General features: G+C 41.4%; 1 long non-coding RNA gene across 1 annotated transcript; it reads right to left on the reverse strand.

Annotated features, from left to right (window-relative positions):
- Positions 1–8636: 8636 nt before the first annotated feature.
- On the reverse strand, positions 8637–10286 carry LOC104220317 (uncharacterized). Its single transcript, XR_709473.2, has 3 exons — positions 10187–10286; positions 8923–9939; positions 8637–8830 (listed from the first exon to the last, which is right to left on the reverse strand). It is a non-coding gene; the product is annotated as an uncharacterized lncRNA (long non-coding RNA).
- Between the last annotated feature and the right edge of the window lie 9696 nt (positions 10287–19982).

The following is a 19982-nucleotide window of genomic DNA, read 5'->3' on the forward strand; positions in this document are numbered from 1 at the left end:
GTAGCTTTTTGTGTTAACTTAGTCAATGGTGATGATATAGAGGAAAATCCTTCTACAAACCGCCTATAATATCCTGCTAGCCCTAGGAAGCTGCGGACTTCTGATGGTGTTGTAGGTCTCGGCCAATTCTTTACTGCATCGATCTTCTGAGTGTCGACACTAATACCCTCATCAGATATCACATGGCCAAGGAATGCTACTGAGTTCAGCCAGAATTCACATTTGGAGAGCTTAGCATATAACTTACGATCCTGAAGCGTCTGTAATACTATCCGCAAGTGGCCCGCATGTTCCACCTCCGAACGAGAATACACTAGAATGTCATCAATGAATACAATCACGAACACATCAAGATAGGGCCTGAATATAGTATTCATGAGATCCATAAAAGCTGCTGGGGCATTTGTTAGCCCGAACGACATCACCAAGAACTCAAAGTGCCCATATCTTGTCCGGAAGGCCGTCTTTGGAATATCCTTCTCCCTAACCCTCACCTGATGATACCCTGAACGTAAATCAATCTTAGAGAAATACTTGGCACCCTGGAGTTGGTCAAACAGGTCATCAATTCTTGGAAGTGGATACTTGTTCTTTATAGTAGACTTATTCAACTGTCGATAGTCGATACACATCCGTAACGACCCGTCTTTCTTCCGCACGAATAGGACTGGTGCACCCCAAGGTGAAGTGCTAGGCCTAATAAAGCCCTTATCCAGCAAGTCCTTCAACTGCACCTTCAACTCTCGCAACTCTGCCGGGGCCATTCTGTATGGAGGAATAGAGATCGGTTGAGTGTCAGGCAACACATCAATGCTAAACTCAATCTCCCTTTCAGGAGGAAGGCCCGGGAGTTCATCTGGGAAAACATCTGGGAATTCGTTAACCACAGGGATTGATTGTAAAGTAGGCGGTTTCGCCTCCGCATCCCTAACGCGAACGAGATGATAAATGTAACCTTTTGAGATCATTTTCCTTGCCTTAAGATAGGAAATAAACCTACCTTTCGGTGTAGCAATGTTCCCTTTCCATTCAATGACGGGTTCACCCGGAAATTGGAACCTAACCATCTTCGTACGACAGTCAACATTTGCATAGCATGAGGCCAACCAGTCCATTCCCATTATCACATCAAAATCAACCATTTCTAACTCAAATAAATTTGCCGAGGTTTGACGACTACAAATCATCACAGTGCAACCTCTATATACCCTTCTAGCAATCACAGAATCTCCTATCGGAGTAGATACCGCGAGGGGTTTACTTATCAATTCAGGTTCAATGCCAAACTTATTAGCCACAAAGGGTGTAACATATGATAATGTAGATCCCGGATCAATCAGCGCATATACATCATAAGAAAATACAGATATAATACCTGTAACAACATCTGGAGACGACTCGAGATCCTGTCGACCTACTAGAGCATAGGTTCGATTTTGAGCACCACTCGAACTCGGCACTGCACCTCTACCCCTACCACGACCTGTCGACTGCTGAAAACCCCGTGCTGGAGGTCGAACTGATGAGGAAGAACCAGACACAGATCCAGTCGGCTGAGCCATACCATCACCTCCTCTATTAGGACAATCCCGCATCATATGGCCAGGCTGCCCGCACGAATAGCATGCATCAGAACCTCGACGACACAGTCCAAAGTGGGCCTTGCCGCACTGATCACAATGTGGTGTTGGGGGTCTCATCTGACTAGTATCCCTGTGATGTTGCGAGCCAGATGCCCGCGAACTCTGACCTGGACCAGAATAGGATCGATCATATCGAGGCCTCTGAAACTGTGGAGGAGCACTAGCTACAGGTGGCGCCGAACTCCTCAAAAACTGTGGCCTGATGCGGCCTCTGAAGTCATCAGAATACCCTGCAAATCTCGCCCTCTTATGTTGGCCTCTATCCTGCTCCCTAACTGCCCTCTGCTGGCGCTTACGATCCTCTAGGGTCTGGGCATAAGCTTGAATACGGGAAATATCCATGCCCTCCACCAAGGAGGTTGTCGTACACTCATTTATCAGATGTGGTCCCAACCCATTCACGAACATATGCACCCTATCACTCATCTCGGCCACCATATGGGGAGCATACCTTGCCAAAGAATCAAACTGCATACTGTACTCTCGTACACTCATATTACCTTGTCTAAGGTTCAAGAACTTATCAGCTCTAGCTCGTCGTATCTCAACTGGCAAGTAGTGACGAAGAAAGGCCTCAGAAAATTCCTTCCACACAGCTGGAGGAGGGTTCGGACCCCTGGATCTCTCCCAACTATCATACCAGAGAACCGCTAAATCCCGTAACCGATAAGAAGCCAACTCTACTGCCTCTGTATCACTAACATGCATAACCCGAAGTGTACGATGAACCTGGTCAATAAAAGTCTGTGGGTCCTCCTTGGGGTCTGATCCGGTAAACACTGGAGGGTCTAAATTAATAAAATCACGAACTCTTGTACTAACTGGTTTCTCAGCAGCACCTGTATTCTGCCTCTGAGCCTGAGCAGCTACCAAGCTAGTCAATAACTGCAAAGCACTCCGCATATCCTGGTCTGGAGTGCCAGACGGAGGAACTGGAGGCGCTGGGTGCCTTCTAATATCCTCTGGAGGAGATGGAGTAGATGAGGTATGAGAGGGCATCTCACTTTGAGCCTCACTTTGTCCTGCTCTGACTTGGGGCACCTGACTGGTACCCTCTCCCGCTGCTGTATCAAGCCGTCTACTAATCGTTTGCTTCCTAGTCGAAGGCATCACTGAAAAAAACAAGGTGAATATTAGAGACGAACACTTACGACTCAACTCTACGCACGATCTAGATTCAGGAAGAAGGTAACAACCCTAGATGTCATGTAGCCTCCTGATTATAAATGTGGCGCGCTACACATCCATAATCAAGACTCTACTAGACACGGCTCATAGACAACCCCTAGGACAGACTTGCTCTGATACCAAGTTTGTCACGACCCAAACTGAAGGGCCATGACTAGCACCCGACCACACTTGCCGAGCACCAACGTACATTTCATCTAACCTTCATTATTATCTTTTAAGGCTGACGAGATCAATATAAATGGTAGACCTAGATCATGGACAACCAGCAATAAAATATGATGGCATGAATATACATAGCAGGGGATGACCAGACAATCAAGAAACTACATATAAGGTATGAGCTACCACGCTACTATGAAAGACTATACAACAAAAACTAGCCGACAAGGCATACCAAACTATACATGAGCCGACACCTGTCTATGAGCCTCTAAAAGAACATAAGTGTTGCAACATAGCCGGAACAGGGCCCCGACATACCCATAATGTCTATAACAAAAATTGCATACCAAGACCAAGGCAAGTCCGGAGAAGGGATCTCGCCAATCACCGCTGAACTGGACAGTCTACTGTGGTGGGGGAGCTGCACCTGTCTGTCTATCAGGACCTGCAGCACGACATGCAGCGTCCACAAATAAAAGGACGTCAGTACGAATAAAGTACTGAGTATGTAAGGCAAGGAACCATAAATACGATCAGTAATGTAAGCAAGGATAAAGAATATACCACCTGTAACATCTTAGTACCTCTGAGGGCTACTTACATGAAATGCATGATACATATGTATAAATACATAAACCTTTAAAGCATTCGCCTCTGTGGGCATCATCATCATCATATCGTACCCGGCCATAATAGGCTCGGTAGAATCGTACCCGGCCACGTGGAGCTCGGTAAAACCCAACTGATCAGTGGTTGCACAATAGGTGTCGTACCCGGCCAACTATAGCGTGGCTCGGTAGAGTAAAATAGATACATATATATAATGCATGCTCGACTCATGGAATCACATTCTAAACCTTTCGGAGTGACGTAAGGTCGGTATCCTCTGTACACGTTATTAGGACTAAGTCTTCACTATGAACCTTATAAGATTCAGGAAGTATGAACAACATTGATAACATAAGAATAAGAGAAGCAACATTAACATCAATCGTTCCATAAGAGGGAAAACAATGTAAGTACTGCTAGCTTCTAAGAGTAGAGTATCTTGGAAGCTCGTTCATTACATTATGTACAATCGGAGTCGTGCAAAAGAAGGAAAGGGATAGCCTCACATACCTTGTATATACTTCCCCAATCTCAAGCTATGCAATTGTCAAAACTCCTTAGTCTACAATAAGAGAAACGATACTATCGTTATCATTTAAGCGTCATAACTATTATGTATCGACCACAACCTATTTTACGATGAAACGGACAGCACCTCCCCTATATATATGACCTCACACCATTCAAAATAGTCACCAAACAGCCCAAACAACATCAATAATAAACATATTGAGCCTCCCAATATAGTCCACACACAGCCTAATCACTCCATACATACGACGACCACCATAGTCGTGTCAAACAATCTGGAAATGTTACGAATAACTATCAGCCCATAACCCTACATATATATGGTGTTTCCCCACACCCTTCCTCCTCCAAAACTCCACAAGATAGTAGTAAAATACGCAGCCCAACAACAACGCAAAACAGTCCACAAAACAATAACATTACTACCAAACCTTTCGATATATATCTCACAAGTTCTAGCTTCAATGGCTTAGCCGCAACTTGGATAATCTTAAATACATATAGAGTAAGAGGTTACTTACCTTTATACAGAAAGAACAACTCCAATTTGACCTTAAATTTCCATGAAATATCCCTCCAATGCTGCCACACAACAAAAAAACGAAACTAGCGATCAATTAGTGTTTTTCGGCACTAGAATCACTTTAGAAGGCTTGAAATCACCTAGGATTGATATTAAGAACATGAGGGAGTATTTACAGAACATAAACCCTTTAAAACAACCTCCCACACGAGCTGGAACGACACAAAAATGAGCAACAACAAGAAGAACAAGAGACTTACTAGCGCCACGGAATTCCCGACACTTGATTTGTGTTGTTTGCCCTTTTTTTGGGTCTTGAATCTTGAGAGAACCTTGAGAGGATGTTCCTAGGGTTCTAAGGTCTGAAAATAGTGAAAAGAAATGACTTAAAACGGGTTGTAGTCATCCTATATAGGTCCAAATATCTTAAACCGACTTAGTGGGCCCCATAGAGAGGTGCTTGGCGCAGTCTCGCGAAAACGCGAATATCTCTCTACTCCGAGATCGTATCGATGAACGGTTTAATGCGTTGGAAACTAGACTCATAGATCTTTAATTTGGTGGGTAGATCACCCCGTAATTCCTTGTAAATTATGAGAAAAGATTAGAAACATTTGACCTAATGTTTAAGTAAAATTATGAACCTAAGTTGCGACAACTTTTGTCGACTTTTGTTTCATAACTCGTTTGACTTCAAGACTTATGATACGGATATTATATGATTAAAATACCTTAATAAATGACCTCTTGAGTGTATTAAGCACCGCTAGATTACCTGAAAATACGAGTTACAACATCCTTGATTCGTTTAACTTCTAATACTGGTTAATCACCCTTATACACTCTTGTATCACTTAAGACCAATAGGATTGACTTATTATCATCTCAAAGATAATTCCTTCTTGGATTTATGTTAACTAATATATGGCATGAACTAACACATGTGGATATGGGTTGTAACATCTTTCCTGAAAAGCAAGAAGAGATATAATTTAATGCACTTGGCAAATCATTATAATAATACCAATTTACAATTATAAGTGACAAATGTGTAACTTACCGAGCAAGAGGAAAGGGGAAAAACTTTGTCACCTATATCATGAACTTATCATATCAGGAGAGGTCACCAGCCAAGAAGCTGTTATGTTTTCTTTAAGAATCATAACTGAAGAAGTTTCCATTGATAACTTTTTGCATTACCCGACTCAGGTACTTCCTTCTTATGTCTGTTCGAGGATAAACGGTTGTTTTAGAGGTGGAGAATGTGATGACCCAAATGGTCATCACTTGTTTTTAAAATGAATTATGCATTCCGAGGCCTTAAAAACCTCTTTCTGTCTCACCTCGATTTGCGTGCGTAGTCCAGGCGTGTAGCCGGAAAGCCAATATGTGAAAATCTGGGGAAAATGATAAATTTTGACTATAAAATGAATTGATATGACTTCGGTCAACCTTTTGGGTAAACGGACCTGGACCCATAATTTGACGGTCCCGGAGGGTCCGTAAGAAAATATAGGACTTGCTTGTATGCCCGAAATCGAATTCCGAGGTCCCAAGCCCGATAAATGAATTTTTGAAAGAAATTATTTTGCTGAATTAATTATATGTTTATGAAAGAGAAATGTGTTTGAAACCATTGGTATCGGGCTTGTATTTTGGTTCCGGAACCCGGTACATATCTTATATATGATTTGAGTCGAGCCTGTAAAAATTGGTAAGAAACGGATTTGAAATGATGTGAATCGGACCTTATTTGAGAAATTTGGCAAGTTTGAAGTTCTTAAGAAATTTCATTATTTTGATGTTAAATTCATAGTTGTTGATGTTATTTTAGTGATTTGAAAGCACGAGCGAGTCCGTATGATATTTTTAGGTTGGTGTGCATGCTTGGTTTGGATTCCCAAGGTCTCGGGTGAGTTTTTGATAGGCCATGGGGTAAATTTTGGACTTGATGAATTGCAGGTTTTATAGCTGGTGTGTTCAGGCCTGCAAGCCTCGCATTTGCGAAGCCTGGCTTGCAAATGCGATATGGCAAATGCGAGAGCCTTGTCGCAATTGCGAAAGCAGCCCAGGCCAGCTCTATCTTGTAAATGCGAGATTCCCTTCACAAATGCGATACACCCCTTTTGGGCCTGTTATCGCAAATGCGATCTCTTGTTCGTATTTCCCAAATCCTAATTGTGAGAACCCCCTTCGCAAATGCGAACATAGAGGGGTTGGGGTTCGCAATTTCGAACCCTGTTCGCAATTCCCATACCTGCAACCTGCAACTTTTTAAATTTAGCTTAAAATCAACCATTTTTCACATCTTTTCAAAACACAAACTCTCTAGGGCGATTTTTCAAGAACAACTCTTCTTCCAAATCGATTGTAAGTCAATTTTAACTCCTTTTCCTCATTAACATCTTTTTACATGATTTCAACTCAAAATCAATGATTTTCATGGGGGAAATTGGGTGTTTTGGGTAGAACCTAGGTTTTTAAAAAATTGGGGATTTGGACCTCGATTTGAGGTCCGATTTCAAAACAAATTAAATATTTGGGTGAGGGGGGAATTGGTAATCGGGTTTTGGTTCGAACCTCGGGTTTTGACCATGTGGGCCTGGGCCGATTTTTGACTTTATGGGTAAAACTTTGGAAAACTCATTTTCATGCATTGGAGTTGATTCATTTAGCGTTTATTGATGTAATTAAGTAACTTGTGGCTAGATACGAGCGAATTGGTGGTGGAATCAAGAGTTAAAGCGATAGTAGAGGCTTGAATTATGTTCGTGGCATCGAGGTAAGTGTTTCTAACCTTAGCTTGAGGGATTAAGAGTCGTGTCTTATTTGCTACATGCTAATTGTGGAGTACGATGTACAGGCATGATGACGAGTATCTATATGTTGGTGTCAAGCATGCTCGTGAGTCTTGTATTGTAATTATTGTGATTCCGTTGTGGTTTATTGCGCTTCACATTTTATTATCATTATTGTTCCCTTGCCGGGATGTTATTATCATTAATGTTCTCTTGCCGGGATGTTATTATCATTACTGTTTCCTTGCTGGGATATTATTGTCATATTATTGTTCCTTTGCCGGGATGTTTGTTTTAATATTATTGTTCCCTTGTCGGGACCCTTTTTGTGATTGGTGTTGATAAAAGAAATGAGAGCAGGTTGCACGCTTGCAACAAGATATGTGAAATGGGAGCGGGTTGCACGCCTGTAACGAGATATGTGAAATGGAAGCGGGTTGCACGCTGCAATGAGATACATGAAATGGGATCGGGTTGCACGCCTGCAACGAGATACATGAAATGGGATCAGGTTGCACGCCTGCAACGATATATGTGAAATGGGAGCGGGTTGCACGCCTGCAACGAGATATGTGAAATGGGATCGGGTTGCACACCTGCAACGAGATATATGAAATGGGATCGGGTTGCACGCCTGCAACAAGATGTGAAATGAAAGTGAATTATGCATTTGTTTTTTTTATACTTGTTAGTAGTTGGATTTTGGTTTCTTTATATTCTGTTGTTATCTGTTATTCCCCGAAGCATGTTTTTCCTGCCCAATTTTAACTGTAATTATCTGTTTTTATATTTTCGTTGTATATTATTTAACTGCACAGGTTTATTTTGTAGTCTGATTCTAGCCTCGTCACTAATTCGCCGAGGTTAGGCTAGACACTTACCAGCACATGGGGTCGGTTGTGCCGATACTACACTCTGCACTCTTTTGTGCAGATCCCAGTGTTGTAGACTTCAGACCGCAGTGAGGTTGCTGCCTTCAGTCCAATAGGCGACCTGAGGTAATCCTGCAGGCGTTCGCGAGCCTTGGCGTCACCTCTTATCTTTCCTTATCCTGTTTCCTTTACTTATTTCAAAAACAGTGTATCTTTTATCTTTCAGACTTTGTATGTAGTATTCTTAGACCGTCTGTGAAACTGTGATACTAAATTCTGGGTAGAGTTGTACTTAGACTTCCGCAGATTGTATTAAGATTAATTATTTTCGCTACTTGCATGATATCTACTCATCACTGATAATGGTTTAAAACTGGAAAAGGTTAAAGTAATCAGAATAACTTGGCTTGCCTAGCTTTCACAGTAGCCGTCATTACGGCTCTTGAGGGTGGAAAATCCGGGTCGTGACAAAAATTCTGACTCTGATATGTACGATCTTTCCTGAAAAGCAAGAAGAGATATAATTTAATGCTCTTGGCAAATCATCTTAATAATAACAATTTACAATATTCAATCAAAAATGTGTAACTTACCGAGCAAGAGGAAAGGGGGAAAACTTTGTCACCTTTATCATAAACTTATCATATCAGGAGAGATCACCAACCAAGAAGCTGTAATATGTGATTCACCTAGCTCATAGAAACTCACAACCACAGACAATTTCTGAAAAGTTAAGCTAAGTAATGCAAAAAGTTATCAATGGAAACTTCTTCAGTTATGTTTCTTAAAGAAAACATCAATTGAGCAGAGGTAAAATTCAAACTTACATCTAACTGCAAATACGTCATTATCAATTGATTGTGTGAATGTATACAATCGGAGTTGTCAACCGAGACTTAGAGTAAGCTCCGTCGGAGTTCTCAACTGAGACTTAGAGTAAGCTCCATCGGAATTCTCAACCGAGACTTAGATAAGCTCCATCAGGAACTCTATAAGATGGACGTAAAACATCCTGAGGTTGGTGCATCTCGTTGAGCATGGAGATGCATTGCGAACCCAAATTTCTTTCTTATCGTGTAAAAAAAAGGAGATGAAACAATATTGATTCTCTCTACCTAGATGATTACTCTTTGGTCAAAGAATACTGAAGTAACACCAATTAAAATGCACTCATTCAAAAGGAACTAATGTGACAATAAGAAGAAGAATATTTTAACACATGCTCATCTATAATTATAAACTTTTTAATCGTTTGATAGCTATAATAAAGCTTCTATACTATGAAAGATAGTAACATAGAAGAGAGGATGGAAGAACTGGGGGAGACGGAAATAGAAACTTACCTTTTTAATCAATTCAGATTGGTATAACAGAATTTGAAGGGATATTTTTCGAAATTCAAAAAGAGGTCAAAAGCAAATAAAATTACTTCAATAATCTGTTCGTTCATCGTTATCTACCCGATCTTCAACTACATTTTACGCATAACAAGCCTTGCGAAATTCTACCCCTTTCTTTAATAACGACATCAGCCATGAATTCCAGCAATGAAATTTGAGGTCTGAAGAGAAATTGGAAGAAACTGGAGCAAAAATGGAGAAAAATCATACCTGAAATTAGAACAACCCAACTGAAAAGATGTAAAAAACTAAAAAAAAGTATTCTTTGAAAATCTGAAAAAACAATAAAGAGATCATGCAAAAGAAACATTTTAAGGATAAAAGAGAGAAACAAAAAGGAAGGAGATGAACGGATGAGCAATAACATAGAAGAAAAACAACCTTGAATTTCAGCCATGAAATTGAAAAATTTGAAAAGAAATGGAAGATTAAAGCAAACATTGAGAGAAAAGTTTACCTGAAAATGAAAGATTCCACTGAGATGATGATGTGAAATCAAAGATTAATCCTTGAAAGTGTGGAGAGTATAAGATTTTGAGAGCAAATGAAACAAATGAGGTTTCTTGTCATTAGAGAAATGCTTCTAGAATTATATGGCCGAAAAAGATTAAGTTTAGGAAACGATTTACCCTTGATCAAGAAATAGAAATAGAAATAAAAAAAAACAATAAAGTGGCAAGGTAAAATGGCAATTTTGCCCTTGGTCGACCAACTTCTCTTTTCTATATATATAATAGAAAATACGATAATGAATGAATTTGAAATTCCCGTTAAAAAATATTTTGATACATAGAAGGAGGCTCATATTTGGAGCTTTTGAACCCAAAAAATAATTAGTCTGCAAGCGATTCAACAGTTAAACTATTTTCTGGATTCCAAATATTTTGGCTTGATATATGATTTTTCAATTTTTTTTTCCCTTTCAGATTGCTGCAAAAAGTTTTTTATTGGTTTGCATTTGCGTTGTGTGATAAGTTTTATATTGCACATGCATAACCCCATTGAAGAGCTTCTTTGTTTAATTTGAAAACTCATTCAACTATAAAATCACTTTGCTGTAAAATATTGCGTAAACCGCTATTATGCTCGGACGAATAATGTTTAGAATGAACTCAGATAACAATCTTGTTGATATCAACTTGAGTGGTTTAAGAGGCGTATGGCATCTTTTATATGTTAATTTGATGGTTATATTCAAGTGTGATTAGTATGGCGCGCATTGAAACTTGACATCCATTACAAATCTTTAAAAAGAAAATATTATTAATTTACTTCAACAAAACTATAGTAACTCATATTCAAGAACATTTCAGCAAGGACAAAAAATTTGCAAATTGTATTTGGAAGACTTTTATAGTCACTTGAATATTGACGTTGTAAAATTTAAAGAAGAATAAAACAAAGAGGTGAGAGAGGATTTTGCTCGTTATTGTTTGTTTCAATGTTCTAGGATATAGTTTACACAATTGTACACGAAGTCTGGTGTACACTAAAAAATATATAGTTACATACAGTAGCGGATTCAGAATTTCAAATTCGTGAGTGCTTAACTTTTTGACATAAAGTACTACCAATCACATCGTATAAATGCATAACTATTTGAACATGATGATAAAACAAATTAATGAGAAAACTCATAGTATTAATATTATAGACGTTGTGAAAGGTGAATAAGGCAACTAGCGAGAAAACCATGCACATCCGGGACTAAGCTTGCTTCACGTATGGAGCTCTGTGTTTTTGGTAATGAACTCGTAATATTTTCAAATTTGTCACAAGACATGCGGTTCATCTTGACTAATGAAGTGTATAACTTTTAAAATTTAATTATGATTCCGTGTTGGAATTCGAAAACTATTAGTCCGACTATTATTTTTTCTATATTGCTTTCATTGGCTGACTTTCTAAAATTCAGAGTAAGGAGTCATTAACTAACTAAATTCTGAAAAACTCGGCCAAGTAGGTTTAGGTTTAGGATTCTATTTTATTATTTGTTGAATTTAAATTCCTAGGTATTAGGAAAAGTCTCAAATATTACCAGTTTATTTAATATGAAAATGTTTTTGTGAAATAAAATAACTTTCAAAGAATAGAGAAATCCCTCAATATTTCGGGTTTGAATATTCATGTTCTCATAATAACCAACTCAATTAGAGTTGAAGTTAATGTCTATTTGTAGTTATAAAAATATCGATAATTATAAAGATAATACAATTATAATAAATCAAACATCTATTTTTCATTTTTCTCTCTCTAGCTATGCTCTCGGCGTGGGTTACGCTAACCTGCGCTGAACCTTGGTCCCCATGGCTAAGAAGAGAGGTCGACCGTTCAAAAGTCATCGTCACTATTGGAAGCTCTGTTAACGCTACTGTAATCGCTGACACCATTGCATGTGGCAACACTCAACAAGTTGTAACACCAATTGGAGCTCAATTTCCGACTAGGTCACTCGAAGTGGGAACAACGAGTGAAAACAAGGTGCTTCAAAGAAATTGGTACTGAGCCCAAATCCCTCAATAAATCAAGGAAGCCCCATCAGTAATGGAGTGGAATCAATTGCATCACAGAAACGACCTAATCCGGCCCAGATTGAGGAGAATCAAGAGCGATCTGCTACTCTAGCACCGATGAAAGAAAATTAGAGTGATGTTCTATGGACGAAACACTTTACTGGGAATCGATCCGCAGAAATGGTATGCCTCTAACCTATATTGCTCCAGATGTGGTAGGTGGCCAATTGTGATGACCCAAAAGGTCATCACTTGTGTTGCAAGTGTATTCAGTGTTTCGAGGCCTAAAAATCTTCTTTTTACCCCACCATGATTTACGTGCGTGATCCGGACCTATATCCGGAAAGCCTTCTATGTGAAAATATGAGAAATAGAATTTCTAGAGTTAAAATTTTTTTATTATAGTTGACTTTGGTCAACATTTTGAGCAAATGGACCTGGATTCGTGTTCTGACGATCCCGAGAGCTCTGCAATAAAATATGGGACTTGGGCCTATGCCCGGAAATGAATTCCGAGGTCCCAAGCCTTAGAAATCAATTTTTGAAAGAAATTATTTTACTGAATTATCTAAGAAATAAAGAAAAGAATTAATGTTTGAAACCATTGTTATCGGGCCTGTATTTTGGTTTCGGAGCCCGGTACAAACTTGTTATAGTAATTGAAAGATAACTGTGATGTTTGGTGAAAAACAGAGTTTATTTGACGTGAGTTGGACTTCCGGTTGAAGAGTTATGAACTTTGAGAGTTCTTGATGAAAATGTTGAGTTTTGAGGTTTAATTCATGATTTAACATGTTATTTTCATGATGTGATCGTACGAGTAGGTCCATATGATGTTTTTGAGTTAGTATGCACACTTGGTTTGGAGTTCCGAGGGCTCGGGTGAGTTTCGGGTAAGTTCCGGGATATATTAGGCTTAAAAACATAGTTGTTGCAGGTTCAGAGAAGTGGTAGGCCTCTGAACAAACCAGTGTGGTCCGCACAAAAAGGATTGCTGCCGCGGAGGGGCTTGTGCGGCCGCACTGAATTTTGTGCGGACCGCGGTGAGGGGTTTGCGGCCACACTAGATTCTGTGCGGTCCGCGGTGAAGAACATTTCACTGGTCCGACTTCGGAAGCCTATATCTTTTGATCTACTAGGAATTTTGAGATGATTCAAAAGCCAAAGTTGTATTCCTTCGTGTCTCGTTTCCAGAAAGGTAAGGAAATCATAATTTGGACATTCGTAGAAAAAGTTATGTCCAAAATACTAAAGCATGTCACTGCAGTCCACATGGGAGCAGTGCGGCCGCAGTTGATTTTGTGTGGTCCGCACAGGGAATCTGAGAGTAGTATATTAAAACGGGATTTTCAGTTATTTTTTATTTATTAAAACCTCAAAAACATAAGAGGCGATTTTTCAAATAACCTTTCTTCTCCAAAACATTGGTAAGCGATTTCTAACTCGTTTTCTTCAATCATTAACATCTTTTCACATGATTTCAACTCAAAATCAATGATTTCATGGGAGAAATTGGGTGTTTTGGGTAGAACCTAGGTTTTTCAAAAAATTGGGGATTTGGACATCGATTTGAGGTTCGATATCAAAACAAATTATATATTTGAGTTCGTGGGGGAATGGGTAATCGGGTTTTGGTTCGAACCTCGGGTTTTGACCATGTGGGCCTAGGGGCAATTTTTGACTTTTTGGGTAAAACTTTAGAAAACTCATTTTCATGCATTGGGGTTGATTCATTTAATGTTTATTGATGTAATTAAGTAACTTGTGGCTAGATTCGAGCGAATTGGTGGTGGAATCAAGGGGTAAAGCTATAATTGAAACGTGAGTTATGCTCGTGGCATCGAGGTAAGTATTTGGTCTAACCTTAGCTTAAGGGATTAGGAGTGTGTCTTATTTGTTACATGTTAATTGTGGAGTACGACATATAGGCATGGTGACGAGTATCTATATGATGGTGTCAAGCATGCCCATGAGTCTTGTATTATAATTGTTATGATTCCGTAGAGGTTTATTGCGCTTCATATGTTACTATCACCATTGTTCCCTTGCTGGGATGTTTGATATTAATGATCCCTTGTCGGGATGTTTGTTTTGATAGTATTGTTCTATTGCCGGGATGTTTGTTTGATATTATTGTTCCCTTGCCGGGATGTTGTTGAAATATGATTGTTCCCTTGTCGGGATTCCTTGTGGTTATTGTTGGCTTGTAAATGGGAGCGAATGGTACGCCTACCACAAGATATAATAAAATAGGAGCAGGTGGTATGCCTACCACAAGATATAATAAAATGGGAGCAGGTAGTATGCCTACCACAAGATATAATGAAATAGAAGCGAGTGGTACGCTACCACAAGATATAATGAACTGGGAGCGGGTGGTATGCCTACCACAAGATATAATAAAATGGGAGTGGGTGGTATGCCTACCACAAGATAACTAAAATGGGAGCGGGTGGTACGCCTACCACGAGATAAATGAAATGGGAGTGGGTGGCACGCCTGCCACGAGATACAAGAAATGGGATCGGGTTGCACGCCTGCAACAAGATGTGAAAAGAAAGTGAAATCTGTCTTTGTTTTCCTTATTATTGTTAGTGGTTGATTTTGATTCCCTTATAATTCTCTTGATATTCTGTTTTACATGTTATTCCCCAAAGCATATTTCCCCCCTCCTATCCTTATTTGCTTATTTCTGTATTTCTTTTCTGTTGTATATATATTTGAACTGCACAGGTTTATTTGGTAGTCTGGTCCTAGCCTCGTCACTACTTCGTCGGGGTTAGGCTGGACACTTGCCAGCACATGGGGTCAGTTATGCTGATACTACACTCTGCACTATGTGCAGATCTCGGAGCAGCTTTTGGACCGTAGTGTGGAGGCTACCTTCAGTCCACGCGGAGATCCAAGGTAGACCTACAGGCGTCCGTAGGACCTAGCGTTTCCTCTATTCTTATTTCCTGTTTAATTTTCCTTTTACTCAAAAACAGTGTATTGTCATTTTCTTCGGACTTTGTATGTAGTAATATCTTAGACCGTCTGTGATACTGTGACACCAGGTTTTGGGTGTTGTAGGTTTTAAGAGTTGTAATAGATATAGATTTTAGATATTTAATTGTTATCTCCCGCTTAATTATTTAAAGTTCTGTTGTTTTCATGTTATCGTCTTATATTTGTTAAAAAGAGATAATTGGTTAATAAAGTAATTAGATTAAAGGTTTGGCTTGTCTAGCTCACATTAGTAGGCGCCATCACGACTCCTGAGGGTGGGAAATCCGGGTCGTGACAAGTTGGTATTAGAGCTCTAGGTTACATGGGTCTCACAATTCACAAACAAGCTTAGTAGAGTCTGAGGGATCGGTACGGAGACGTCTGTATTTGTTCAACTTCACATTTATTCTCTCATGTCGTGCGGTTTGGTTTCTCAATGCTAATTGAACTTCTACTCTGTTCTTTCGCAGATGGCGAGAACACACGCTTCCTCATTCAATGACCAGCAGCCCGAGCCCCCAGCAGCAGCTCCCACGAGGAGCAGAGGGCGAGGCCGAGGCTGTGCTAGAGGCCGAGGGAGGGGCAGAGCTCAGCCCCGAGCAGCAGCACCAGCGGCGGAGCCTCAGGTTGACTTTGATGATGAGGTTCCGGCCCCAGCAGTTCCGATGGGCCCCGCTCAGGTCCTAGAGGGTTTATTGCTACCCTAATTCTTCAGGATGCTCTGGTCCATTTAGTGGGCCTCATGGAGAGTGTCACCCGAGCAGGCTTGCTTCCTGTAGCACCAGCCGTCTCTCAGGCTGGAGGAGGAGCCCAAACTCCTGCTACTCGCACTCCGGAGCAGGTAGCTCCCTAGATTCAGACTCTAGTGGTTCAGCCAGTTAGAGCAGCTTAACCGGGTATGGTAGCTCAGACCGGCGATGGAGCAGCTATGTCTGCCGATGCTTTGTGGAGGTTGGATAGGTTCACCAAGATCTTCACTACTACTTTCAATGTTGTATCTACTAAGGATCCCCAGAATTATCTAGACAGTTGTCACGAGGTTCTCAAGAACATGGGGATAGTTGAGACCAATGGGGTCGATTTTGCCACTTTTCGCTTGTCTGGGTCCGCCAAGACTTGGTGGAGGATTTCTATTTGGCTAGACCAGCCGGATTGCCAGCTTTGACTTGGGAGTTGTTTACTCAGCTAATTTTGGAGAAGTTTCTCTCCATCACCCATATAGAGGCCTATCGGAGGCAGTTTGAGCGTCTCTAGTAGGGTTCTATGACTGTTACCCAGTATGAGACCAGATTCATCGACCTAGTTCGTCATGCTCTTGTCATACTTCCCACCGAGAGAGAGAGAGAGTGAGGAGGTTCATTGATGGACTTATTCAACCAATTCATCTTCAGATGGCTAGGGAGACTGGGAGTGAGATATCTTTCCAGGAGGCGGCCAATGTGTCCCGGAGAGTTGAGATGGTTCTGTCACAGGGAGGTGATCATAGGTCGGACAAGAGGCCTTGTCATTCAGGTAGATTTAGTAGTACCACGTTTGGAGGTAGAGATTCATATGGTAGGGGCCATCCTCCCAGGCCTTTCCAGTCAGCACTTCAGGTTTCTCACGGTGCTTCAGGTGGTTGTGGTTCTCAGATGCAGTATTCTGATCAGCAGTCCTACAGTGCACCACCAGCTCCTATAGGTCGCCGCTTCAGAGTTTCTAGGGTCGTTAGCCCCAGCAGCCGAGGTCTTGTTTTACTTGTGGTGACATGAGGCACATTGCTAGGTATTGCCCTCGAGCACCGAGTAGCTCTCACCATCAGGGTTCCTGCGCCATGGTTCAGGCACCAGGTGTTCCACAGCCCGCCTAACCAGCTAGAGATGGGGGTAGATGTGCTAGAGGTGGAGGTAGAGGTATTAGAGGTGGAGCTCAGGCCGCTAGAGGTGGAGGCCAGCCAGCAGCAGGCCATCCCAGAGATGTAGTTCAGGGTGGTGGGGCCCAGCCCCGATGTTATGCTCTTCCAGCGAGGCCCGAGGCTGAGGCTTCGGATGCAATTAGTACAGGTATGGTTCTGGTTTGTTATAGAGATGCTTAAGTGTTATTTGATCCAGGGTCTACGTACTCGTATGTGTCCTCTTATTTTGCACCGTATCTGATCATGCCTAGTGTTTCTTTGAGTGATTCTGTTTATGTGTCTATGCCGGTGGGTGATTCTAATATGGTAGATCGAGTCCATCATTCATGTATAGTTGTGATTGGAGGTCTGAGACTCGTGTAGATTTGCTTCTTTTGGACATGGTCGATTTGGATGTCATATTAGGGATGGACTGGTTATCACCTTACCATGCTATCTTGGACTTGCATACCAAGATTATGATCTTAGCCTTATCGAGTTTACCTCGTTTAGAGTCGAGAGGGACTCCTAGTCATTCTACCCGTAGTGTTATTTCTTATGTGAAGGCTCGACGTATGGTCGAGAAGGGGTGTTTGGCCTATTTGGCATATGTTCGTGATTCTAGTGCCAAGGTTCCTTTTACTGATTCTGTGCCTATTGTTCGTGAGTTTCCTAAGGTATTTCATTCAGACCTGCCGGGTACGCCACCCGATAGGGATATTGACATTTGCATTGATTTGGCTCCGGGCACTCAGCCTATTTCTATCCTGCCGTATCGTATGGCTCCGCCTGAGTTGAAACAGTTAAAGGAGTAGTTGCAAGACTTACTTGAAAAATGTTTCATTAGGCCGAGTGTTTCACCTTGGGGTGCGCCGGTGTTGTTTGTTAAGAAGAAGGACGGATCGATGAGAATGTGTATTGATTACCGGCAGTTGAACAAGGTTATAATCAAGAATAAGTATCCATTGCTGCGGATTGATGATTTTTTTATCAGCTTCAAGGTGCCAAGGTATTTTCGAAGATTGACTTGAGATCTGGCTACCATCAGTTGAGGATTAGGGCATCCGATGTCCCTAAGACAGCTTTCCGCACTCGTTACGGGCATTATGAGTTCTTGGTTATGTCATTCGGGTTGAGAAATGCCCCAGCAGCTTTTATGGATTTGATGAACTGAGTGTTCAGGCCTTATTTGGATTCGTTCGTGATAGTCTTCATTGATGATATTTTGATATATTCCCGCAGCCGGGAGGAGCACGAGCAGTTTCTTAGAGTGGTTCTTCAAACCTTGAAGGATAGTCAGTTATATGTGACGTTCTCAAAATGTGAGTTCTGGTTGAGTTCAGTTACATTCATGGGACATGTTATATCAGCAGAGGGTATTCAAGTTGATCCGAAGAAGATTGAGGCAGTCAAGAACTGGCCTAGACCAGCATTAGCTACAGAGATTCGGAGTTTCTTGGGATTGGCAGGCTACTATCATCGGTTCGTGGAGGGGTTTTCATCTATCGCAGCCCCGATGACCAGGTTGACCCAGAAGGTGCCCCGTTTAGATGGTCAGACGAGTGTGAGGCGAGCTTTCAGAAGCTCAAGACAGCTCTGACTATGGCACTGGTGTTAGTTTTGCCTATAGGTTCAGGGCCTTATACAGTTTAATGTGATGCATCTCGTATTGGACTTGGTGTAGTGTTGATGCAGGATGGCAAGGTCATTGCCTATGCTTCACGGCAGTTGAAGATTCATGAGAAGAATTATCCGATTCATGATTTGGAGATGGCAACCATTGTTCACGCGTTGAAGATTTGGAGGCATTATCTGTATGGCATGGCATGTGAGGTGTTCACGGATCACAAGAGTCTTCAATATTTGTTCAAGCAAAAGGAGTTGAATTTGAGGCAGAGGAGGTGGTTGGAGTTGTTGAAAGATTATGATATCACCATCTTATATCATCCGGGAAAGGCCAATGTGGTGGTCGATGCTTTGAGTAGGAAGTCAGCCAGTATGGGTAGTCTTGCTATATTCCGATCGGTGAGAGACCGCTTGCCTTGGATGTTCAGGCTTTGGCCAATCAGTTTGTGAGGTTTGATGTTTCTAAGCCTAGTCATGTGTTAGCTTGCACGGCCGCTCGTTCTTCTTTATTAGAGCATATCCGATATCGGCAGTATGATGATCCCCATTTGTGTGTCCTCAGAGACACGGTGCAGCGCGGAGGTGCTAAGCAGGTTACCTTAGGTGATGATGGAGTTTTGAGATTACAGGGTTGAGTTTGTGTGCCTAATGTGGATGGGCTCCGAGAGTTGATTTTAGAGAAGGCCCATAGTTCCTGGTACCCTATTCATCCTGACACTGTGAAGATGTATCAGGATTTGCGGCAGTATTATTGGTGGCAGAGAATTAAGAAGGATATCGTTGCATATGTGGCTCGGTGTTTGAATTTTCAGCAGGTTAAGTACGAGCATCAGAGGCCTGGTGGTTTATTTCAGAGGATTAAGCTTCCCGAGTGGAAGTGGGAGCGGATCACTATGGATTTCGTTTTTGGACTCCCGCAGACTCGGAGGAAGTTCGACACAGTATGGGTCATTATTGATAGGCTGACCAAGTCAACGCATTTCATTCCTGTGGCAGTCTCCTATTCTTCCGAGAAGTTAGCTGAGATCTATATCCGGGAGATTGTTCGTTCATGGAGTGCTCGAGTCTATCATTTCGGACTGAGGTACCCAATTTACCTCATATTTTTGGAGAGCAGTTCAGCGAGAGTTGGGCACGTGGGTTGAGTTGAGCACATCGTTTCATCCTCAGACGGACGGGCAGTCTGAGCAGACTATTCAGATTTTGGAGGATATGCTCCGAGCTTGTGTCATTGACTTTGGAGGCTCGTGGGA

Source organism: Nicotiana sylvestris, chromosome 5, assembly GCF_000393655.2.
Source record: "Nicotiana sylvestris chromosome 5, ASM39365v2, whole genome shotgun sequence".
Lineage (NCBI taxonomy): Eukaryota > Viridiplantae > Streptophyta > Magnoliopsida > Solanales > Solanaceae > Nicotiana > Nicotiana sylvestris.